The sequence below is a fragment of the Falco biarmicus genome, chromosome 9, assembly GCF_023638135.1.
Source record: "Falco biarmicus isolate bFalBia1 chromosome 9, bFalBia1.pri, whole genome shotgun sequence".
In the NCBI taxonomy this organism is placed as follows: Eukaryota; Metazoa; Chordata; class Aves; order Falconiformes; family Falconidae; genus Falco; species Falco biarmicus.
The window spans coordinates 8,799,943-8,809,597 of NC_079296.1; positions in this window are offsets into that span (position 1 = coordinate 8,799,943).

Here is a 9,655-nt window from a genome sequence, read left to right on the forward strand (position 1 = left end):
CCCGCGCCGCTCCGCCCGCCGCCGGCTCCGCCCGCCCCGCCGGCCCCGCGCTGCCGCAGCGCCCGCCCCCCGCCCGCCCCCGGCCCCCGGTGGAGCGCGGCCGGGACCCCCGCCCGCCCCGGGCGCTGCGGCAGAGCCGCGCCCGCCTCGCCGGGCCGGGGGCGGCTGCGCACACGCGGGGTCCCGCCGCCTGCCGGGCCGGAGCAGCGCCGGGAGGGACCCGGGGGGGCGGGGGTCCGGTCCCCGCGCCGCGGGGAAGGGTCGCTCCTGCGATGGGTGCGGAGCGCGTGTCGCGGGGGTCCCACTCCGTCCCGCGCACCTACACTGCCCGCTGGGGGGCCGGGGGCTGCCCTTCCCTCTCTGTCCCTCACACCTACGTTGCCCGCTGTGGGGGAGCTGGGGGCCGGGGGCTGCCCTTCCCCCTCCGCACCTTCAGCGCCCGCTGGGGGGGGGCGGGGGCTGCCCTTCCCTCTCTGTCCCTCGTCCCTCGCACCTTCATCGCCTGCTGGGGGGCCGGGGGCTGCCCTTCCCTCTCCGTCCCGCACATCTACGCTGCCGGCTGGGGGCTGGGGGCTGCCCTTGCTGTGGGAGGCACGAGCACACTCCATACAGGGCAAACCAGGCTCTTCTCCAGGCGTTGGTGCACCAGGCAGGGGGTAAACCAGGGTCTCCAGGATTTGTTCTCCAGAGCAAACCTTCTCAGTTACGCAGCTCTCCAAGTAACGTGCTTCCCCAGCCCTGGATGGGGAGAGCTGCCTGTGGCACGGGTGCCACCGGGGTCTGTGCTCCCCCTCATGCAGGAGACCCCTTCCTTGACCAACACACCTCCTGGGCACAGGTGTTAAGCAGAAACTCCACCTTGGCTTCACTCTGTCCCTCCAGGCAGAGCCACCACCCTTCCAGACATCAGCTCACAGGGCAACCGGCCATTTTCTTCCATCAAATTCACCATCTTAATCCCAGAGATGACCTTAAGATTTGTCTGCTGAGGAAATTTCTTGGGGTTCTCTTTATTCATCCATTAGCCTCCCCAAAGGACATGAAGGCACAGCAACTAGTGGTCAACATCTGGAGGACAGTCCAGCCCCATGGCTGAAAGGGATTGAGTTTCACTCCCGGACCATGCCTCTCCCATTCCATGGCCAGAGGGGTGAGATGACCAGAACAGCATGTTGCTCCCCAGCGCTGTCGCTTTGACTTTTTTGGAAAAAACAAAGGGGATGCAGAAAGTGACAGGGTGTTGCTTTGTAACTGCGTGGGAGCCAGCCCAAGAAGAGAGCAGGCTGAGCACTGCAGAAGAAAAATCACCGGAGATATTTTTACATCAGCCATTTCTAGGGTATTGCCACAGCCCACCTCTGTGCTTGCTTGCAACGTGAGTTGAAGCAGAATTTTTTTCCCCCAACGCAAATTTTCTCACTGGCATCTCTGAAGTGCAAGTTGCCATGGAAACCATTTTGTCTGTGTCCCACGTTGCCCACATGCACTCGGAAGAAGCTGCAGAAGCAAAATGGCCGTTGTGTAATGCTGCAGGGTCTCAGCACACGAGGGGCTTGTGTGCTACGCAGCACCCCTCCAGCTAGGAGACCCTCTCAGAGAAGCTGTGGACAATTGCTTGGGAAAGCAAAGAAACCCATGGAGGTTGTGATGCACTCCGCGAAAGAAAGAAAATGGCCCCACCTCACCTTAACTCTTGCAGTGCTTTGCGTGGAGCTCCACACTGATCCTGCTGTGCTCTCAACACAGACTTCCAGGCACGCTTTACCCTTTCCAGTGTCACTGTGTCATTTCGACTCCTCCAAGCCTGGAGATGAAGGCCTTGCTGTACTCAGGTGGTGTGGCTCTGTCCAAGCTGAGGGGCCTAAATGCTGTCTTGAAGGGACAAAGGGTGCAAGTTAAAAAGAATTGCATCCATGCCCTGAGACTACACACGTCTGGCTTCATCCCAGATGTTGAAAAGAAACTGTTTTGGAGTGGGCTGTACAGATCCGGACACTGGTGGGTGCGATGGCAGTTAGAATTATAAAGACAAGACCTGGCCACAGCAGGGGACTTAGCAGAGAAGACAAAGGCGGGATTTGAAATATTATTTGGCTTGCTCACACTGGAGTGCAAAAGGCTTTCCTTCTCATTATCTGGAGTTCCCTGCAAAGAGAAAGAGGAGAGCAGTTACTAAGCCCCTCCTGTGTCACCCAGGAGCTAGGATGATCATACTCAGGAGCCAGGGTCTTCCCTCTGTGCCTCCGTTTGCTTTTTGCTACCAGATACTCTTATTCCTGGCACCATTGCAGAGATCTGAGAAATGCCTGCTTCCCTCTCAGGTCATGCCTCCCACCGGGCCGTGTTGTCCTGGCATCAGGAACAGCCCAGATCACAATCTCCAGCAGCCGGGCTCCGCCAGCACAGACGCTGTCACTGCACGACTTCCACTCCTGCTGCATCCTCAGGCGCTTTGATCATGGGAAGGCAATGGGTGCATGCAGGGTTTTCCCAGGGTGGAAGCTGTGTAAATGGCAAGTACAACTGCATCCACCAGCTGATCCTTGTGAGGACTCTGCAGCGAGCAATGGTCTTTGCTTTTCCTGTCGCTGCCTCCTGGCGTACCATGGCAACCTTCTTAGCCATGGTTTGGCGCAGGAACTTCACACAGTTTGCCTGTTAGCAATTAACATGTGCGTAGTGTGATCCCGCTCTTTATGTCTGGCATCTTCTTGATGCAGGGGAGTTGGACAAGGGCATGGGACTGATGTTTTTGTGGTATCCCATTGCCTGTGAATGGTGTCATTCCTCCCGAGCCCAGAGCAAGTCAGTGTAAAACCTGGAGGCTTCAGAGGAGCAACACTGAACCCAGCTGGAAATTTCATCTGCCTTGGGGTAAGGTGGTGGAAAAGGTAATGTGGAATTTCATAAAAGAGGAAATCAAGCATTAGGAATATGTGATTTGTGCCGGTCATCATGGAGCTGCCAAAGAAAACAAATTCTTCTTTTGAGAAAGTTAAAATTAAACTGATAGTAGTAACCGCACAGCTGTAACATAGGCTATGGAAATGCTTTTTATGTGCAGCTGCGAGACATGGGAGTGGTTAATCTAAGGTACAAAAACTAAGTAAAGGACATGCTGAGCGGCCATGGCAGACCTCTAAGAGTGGTTTTTAGTGAAGAACTGCAATGAGATGCAGGTACACCTACAGGTATGAAAGGATTTGCGATGTGGTTGATGCTTCAGTATTTCTGCCATTGCTCTGGAAGAAATCAGTGATGATAAAATCGGTGAGACAGCAAATAATGACACCAAATGATTTGGATTGTTTGATAAACAGAGTACCGAAACGTATTTGAAGACAGTCGGTGCACAGCCATGTACGTAGAAGCGAGTATCGTCGGTCCTGCCCTTAGGACCGCAGATGCGGTGGAAATGCAGATGAAGAATGGCACTAAACCCCAGCCTGAGGTCGAGGGGGGCAGCGGGCTGTGGCAGGCAGCAGGCAGGGATGATGGACAAGGAAGGGGGTGCAGAGGCCCCCCCGCAGCTCCTCACCACCTGCCTGGAGACTGGTGCAGTGCGTTCCCTGCCGGCAGTCCGCTGGGGAACGCGATTTGTGTGAGCACGTGGGGCACAGCAGGAGGACGTCCTTGTCACAGTGTCAGCCAGCCAGCCAGACTGACAGGCAATGGTTGATGTTTGCAGAGAGTAAGGTGCCCAAAAGCGTTATTCCTTGGGGGGGGGGGAGGGGGGAGCTGCAGGGAGCAGTGGGGTGCAGACCAAGGTGAACATGTCTGAGCAGCCATTTGGCCTGAGCTGTTGCTGTCGTATGATCTGGCCCTGCCTCCACCTCTTTTCCAGATGATACCCAGGATGGACCACAGTCCTTAAGCAGGTCTTGTGCTCTCCCTAAAGCTTTCCCAGCTGAGAGGGACTCAGCCCAGCCTACTTTGCAATTCAGATGTGGCTGATGGAGTCACCAGGCAGCACAGCTCCCTGTTCCAGTGCCAGCGCAGCACAGAGCTGCCCGGCTATGGGCATTCGTGTTGTTTTTACTCATCTCTCCACACAGGGCATGAGATCTAGGGCTCCAAGGGCCTTTGCCACCCTCCCAAGCACAGTGTGTGTCACCTCTGGAATCACAGAAAGAAGCTGCAGCATCATCCTATGAGAAGTGATGAGAATTGAGGCATCTCTCCCCCTCCACTGCCAGGTTACTGCATCACCCATGCACAGGAGCATTCCCACCACCCACCAGTGCTTTGCCTTCATTCAAGGCAGCCGGGCATTCACAGGGTTGGGGGGGAATTAAAAAAAGATGCAAGCCTCTAGTCTGGCTTTTGGATACCAAGAGGTTCCCGAGCAGGCAAGGAGATATTCAGGTGACTGATACAGAGGATGGGACAAGGAACATCAATGGCTAGAGGCAAAGATGGTGAGAAACCCCCAAACAGATTCTGTGAAATCTGAAGGAACTGAATGCACAGGAACACACAGTCAGCTGTGCAGTAGCAGTGGGTGGGAATTTCCACTGGAATAATTTTCTGAGGGAAAACCAGCATTCACATGTTTGAAATGCTCTATAGGGAAATTTTCATTCTGATAAAATTCCAATTTTCTGCTGGAAAAGCAGCCAAGAGGTGGCTGGGCTTCAGCTGCCTACACACTGTGTCCCAGGAGATGGGACAACTTGTCCTCAGGGACTTCCAGCCCCCTGGGACTGCTGCACAGCAGAGGCTGGAAAGGAGCTCAGAGAGACTGGTCACCGCCTGGGGGGCTCCTGCACATCTACACCTCGGAGGACTCTGGAGCTTGGGCCCAAGTGATGCAGTGATGCAGTCACTGGTGCAGAGTGGCTGGAGATGGAGCATGCTGGGGAACATCAGCCCCTGTGCATCAGTCAGTGCCCCCCAGCACGCACATCCCACCACCCTGGAGCTCGGTCAAACAGCTTGGGTGTCCATGGGAAAGCTTGCTGATGGGATGTGTCTGCCTTGCTTCATGAAGTAGAGCTGACATCCAGGGCTGTCACATTCGCTTTCTTTATCTCCAGGGTCTCTCTGAGCACACTGGGACCAGAGCCTGCTGTTGTGCCCGTAATCTGCAGCCCTGCTCCATGCAAGCATTCCCACCTCTGAAACCTGCCTTTGGAGGAGGCAGCAAACATCTCCCCAGCAGAGACCCTTTGTGCGCACTCCCAAGCCTCCTGTCCCCCTCCTGGGAGCCCACCACAGTGCCCAGGGCTCCCCTTGCACCCCCGGCCCAGCCAGATGTGGATCTGTAGCAAACGATGCCTAGGACACCTCAGTGCTCAGTACTTCATGCTCCTGCTGGGAATCTTTTTCATGTCTTTGCAAATGTTTAACTAGCTCCAGGGGCTCCCCAGCCCGTGCAACTCCTGACTTTGGGAGAACAGAAGAATTAGAGGGCTGCTTTCCAAATTGCCAGATGTGGCTTTCAAAGACACCAAACATGATAAATGAGAGGCATAGGGCCTGGGGAGTAGCTTTGGAGGATGCTGAGGAAGCCAGGCAAAGCCAGAGTTGGCCCAGTTGTGTCAATGTGGCATGTAGGGGCAGGAGCTGAGTGGCACCAGGCTTTCTGCCACGCTTGATGTACCTCACCCCAGGAGCCAGCAGGCAGGCTGGAGCGTGGAGCCTGGGTGTGCTCCAGTGCAAACCAGGACAGATAACTGGGGGGCTAGAGCTCAAATGCATGAGAATCTGACAACCGACCTGCGCCCCTGAGAGCTGTGCCCTCCTGTCATGTGTGAATGGTGTTTGCTAAAATATCAAAAACCTTGTTGCCAAGGTCAGATAGAAAGATTGATTGCACAAGTGCTATTATGAAACCAGCCTAAAACCAAATAAAAACATGACAAGACAAGGCTAAACAGCACTGGTTTTGAAGACAACATTGTTTTTATCTCATCTCCTTCCCTGAAGGTATCTGGAATGTACTTACAAGTCACTGCCTCTGGAAAGCGAGGCACACAGTCTTGATGTGGGCTTCCTGGAAAGGCAAACATGCAGGTAGGACTATCTGGTTGAGAACTGTCAGTGAGAGGCTTTGTGGTCAGCGACTCAGTTCTCTGAGGCTTCACCCTCCTCCTTCAGTCCCGTGAATTACCCTTTCCTTCCCATTTCGGTCACCATGGCAAGTCCCAGTCCTGACTGAACGCAGAGATGTGCTAGAAAGTCCCAGCCAACCTTAGGACTTCTAATAATAGCTAAACACCACATTTCTCCTTTACTTGTTTTTCTATAAACTTCCTGTTTTCATCCTCTTGAAGCAGATGAATCCTCTCTACCATGACCACTGCTCCCGTATGTGTCACGCCTTCATTTCAGCCTTAAGTGGATAGTTCAGCAAACTCAGCAGCTTTTGAAATTGAGGTTTTGTACATGGTGAAAGGCATTCAGCATCTGTAACCATCGGCACTACTTCAGACCCCAAACAAATGCTTTAGTGTAGCTGAGGTTGCTATGTACCAGTCAAAAGGCTCTCTGTATATCCTAAAAATAAATACTGAGACAATAACTGGCAGATGCCACAGTTACCTCACCAATGCTTAATTATACTGAGTTTACATAATTTTATGGAAACATTTACTGCTTCTTGGACTCAGATGTCCCAGCTTCCTCCTTTCCTCTCCCAGCTGCCTTGGGATGGTCCCCCACAGGTCATTGCCCAGTTTTGCCTGAAAAGTTAAGAAGAGAAGGAAATCCCTGCATCGGACTTGATTTTCCCTTCTCGCATGGGGTGTGCTTCACCCCAACACTGCCCATCCCCAGCACCCTGAGCCAGGCACCCCAGCAAACAGGAGGACACAAGGCAGAGCCACGCACCCTGTGTCTCTGCAGAGGTTCTGCATTACTCAACAAGTTCCCAGGTGCTCCTGCCATCACCTGACTCGGAAACTCCCAGCGCCCTGTCCTGGACCCATAACATCCATCTGTAAATGCCTCTTGCACCCAGTCTCTAACACCCAGGGCTTCTGGGCAGCCGTCGTACATCAAGGGCTGTTTCTCTTCTGTTCCCTGCCCCAGCCCATGCCCAGAGAAGCAGAGGTCCCCGCAGTGCCATGCCAGATGTGCCCTGAGTAACCCTTGATGCTTCATCAGTGGTGGTGAACGCTCCATCAGGGGATGCACCCCTGATGCTGGGGGTGTCCTCACCCTGTAGTTTGCACCTGTAAGATGTCTTGGAAGAAAGATGTTTAAGGTAGCAGCAGAAAAAGTGCAGAGCAATGGAGTGAGCATTCATAAAAGCTCTGGCCAACCAGTTCTTGGACTGAGCCCTTCCTCGCCGTTGAGGTAGTTATTGCTGCTGGGTTTATGTAACAAAGCTACATACAAGCTCCCGTTGTCCCCATTTGTCCTTTCATTTTCCCTCCTGCTTGACCGAGCTCTGCCCACCCATAAATTCCTTCAAACTCGGAAAGGGGGTCAAATATGAGCTTAAAAGGAAAGTGCTAGAACAAAGCCCCACCTAGTTCAGTGACTAGTAACAGAGGGGGAAATTCACCTTCTGATTTTTAAGACTTCAAGTCTATTCTGTTCACGCTACTCCCCGCGTCTGATCACTATCCTCCTTTCCCTGTTTCTTCTCCAGGTTTACTCCATGCAAGGTGAGGTGGCCACCATTACATGCACCTTGCAGTAGACCAAACTTGTGCAGATCATTTTTTGCTCTGGTCCCAGTTACATTCCTAATTATTTTCAAAGGAGAGCTATTACGCCTGAAAGCTTGTCAGCTTTTTTTCCAGCTGTATCAGCTCATCTAATAGAAAATATCATTGTCCTCTATGGACCTTGCTTCTTTTATACGCTTAGATCATCATGCCTACAACAGCATTAATACTAATTATTACTAACATTACAATTGTCTTTTTGAGCAGCGTGGACCAGTAAGCAGATGTATTCATGGACCAAGTCGAGGAACGCTCAGATGTCTTTCTGAGTGCCAATTAACAGCTAACAGTCTCCTGCGGGTCTTCGCCACATGCGTTACATTTCAGTGGCAGACACTGCTGTTTGCCTGCCAGTCACTGAGAGATTTGTAAGGATTCTTTTGCAGTAGTTCACAGTCAACTTTACATTTCACCATAGTGAATAATTTAGAATCACGTTAATCAGATGATTTGGACACCTGTTTATTCCATTTCCCAGGTTCTGCAGAAATAAATGCATACTACTCTCTGTTGTAACAGCTGAGCATCTATTGCTTTTCCTTGGCTCAGTTTTCTCCTCAAAGGAGTGAGGTCCCCCCTGTTACTTCAGGATGATTTAAGGACCTTTTGCAACTTACCTTAGAGGAAGTGTCTTGAAAAGCCAAGTGAACAAAGCATGAACTTGTTCACCTGTTTGCTGACTCCTCAGATCTGTTTGCGAGATGTGACTTCTCTGTGCAAACGGGGTGCTGACTTTTCCCCAACAGAGCACTTTCATTCCTGTGCCTCTCAACCCCTTCACTGCAGTGTCTAATGGATTTGCTGTGTGCAGTACTGAGACTTATTGGTCTGCCCGTCCCCGAACCACCCGTCAAGTCTGTGGTTTTGTGTGACGGATGTATTTGTTATGTGCTTTTATGCCCTTAGTAAGTCGCTTTTGAAAATCCCTTTGTCCTGCCTTATTTTGACTTGATACTTCACTTGCCAGAGTTGCTGCTTTCTCCCTTTCCCCCGCTCAGACAGGACTCGCAGCCTGTCCCTCTCTGAGGGATATCTGTTTGTCTCCAACTCTGGTGTTCAGTGTAACTATGCTGGCATTCTTCTCCTAGAACAGGTTTCCAATAGGTCATAGATATATTTACCTGAACCTTTCACATGAGGTCTTCAAGCAATTCCCCCTGAGTTCACCCTTTTAGCTGCTCCATTTGCTACAGCCAGATGCTCCATTTCTGTGTACTTTTCCCTTTCCAGTTCTTCAGTACTGTGGTGGGTATTTGGGGTTGCTGCTTCTCCTAGAAACCCCTGACTGTATCTACCTGACAGGCGGCTTCACTACTGTTACCTCCTCAACCTGGGCAATTCTTCTGACTAAATCAAGTGTTCCCTTTCTGCCTCATGTTCAAATAGCCCAGCGCTGGATTTGTCCTGATTTATCCTCTCTGTGTGGAGGGGATCCAAGTCCCTCATTACGCCTGTTTTCTGTGCTGGCGTCTCTCTGAGCTGCTCTTGAACTTTGAGAGACCTGTCAGGGTCCCAATGTCAAAGCCAGCCCCAGCACAAGGCTCCCCTTTCCAAAGCCCAGGATAGCAGCTCAGGAGGGTGCTGGGGTATTTATGGATCTAAGTAATGTACCTACTGGATTTAAGACTGCTCTTTCACGGAATCATTATTTCTGTCTAGGTGCAAGTGGAGTTCCCTTTGCTGCAGCTTGGGCTCGGTGCCTTTTTGCTGTGCATCTTGGAGAAGCCCCTGGCTCCCTCTGCTCCATAACCCCAAGCAGGCTGCAGTCCACCTCTCCCCAGTTTGCCTCCCTCTCCCCAGACAAAGCAACCCCCCCTCACCCCCTGACCCCCTCTGCTGAGCGTGGGGCTGTGCTGGGTTGCAGCTCCAGGGCCAAGCAGAGGGGACCCGCTGTGCTCTGGGGAGCAGCCAGGGATGCCCAGGGGGTCCCCGGGGTAGGGGTCCCACCCTCCCCAGCCTGTTATCCCAGCTCTGGGTTC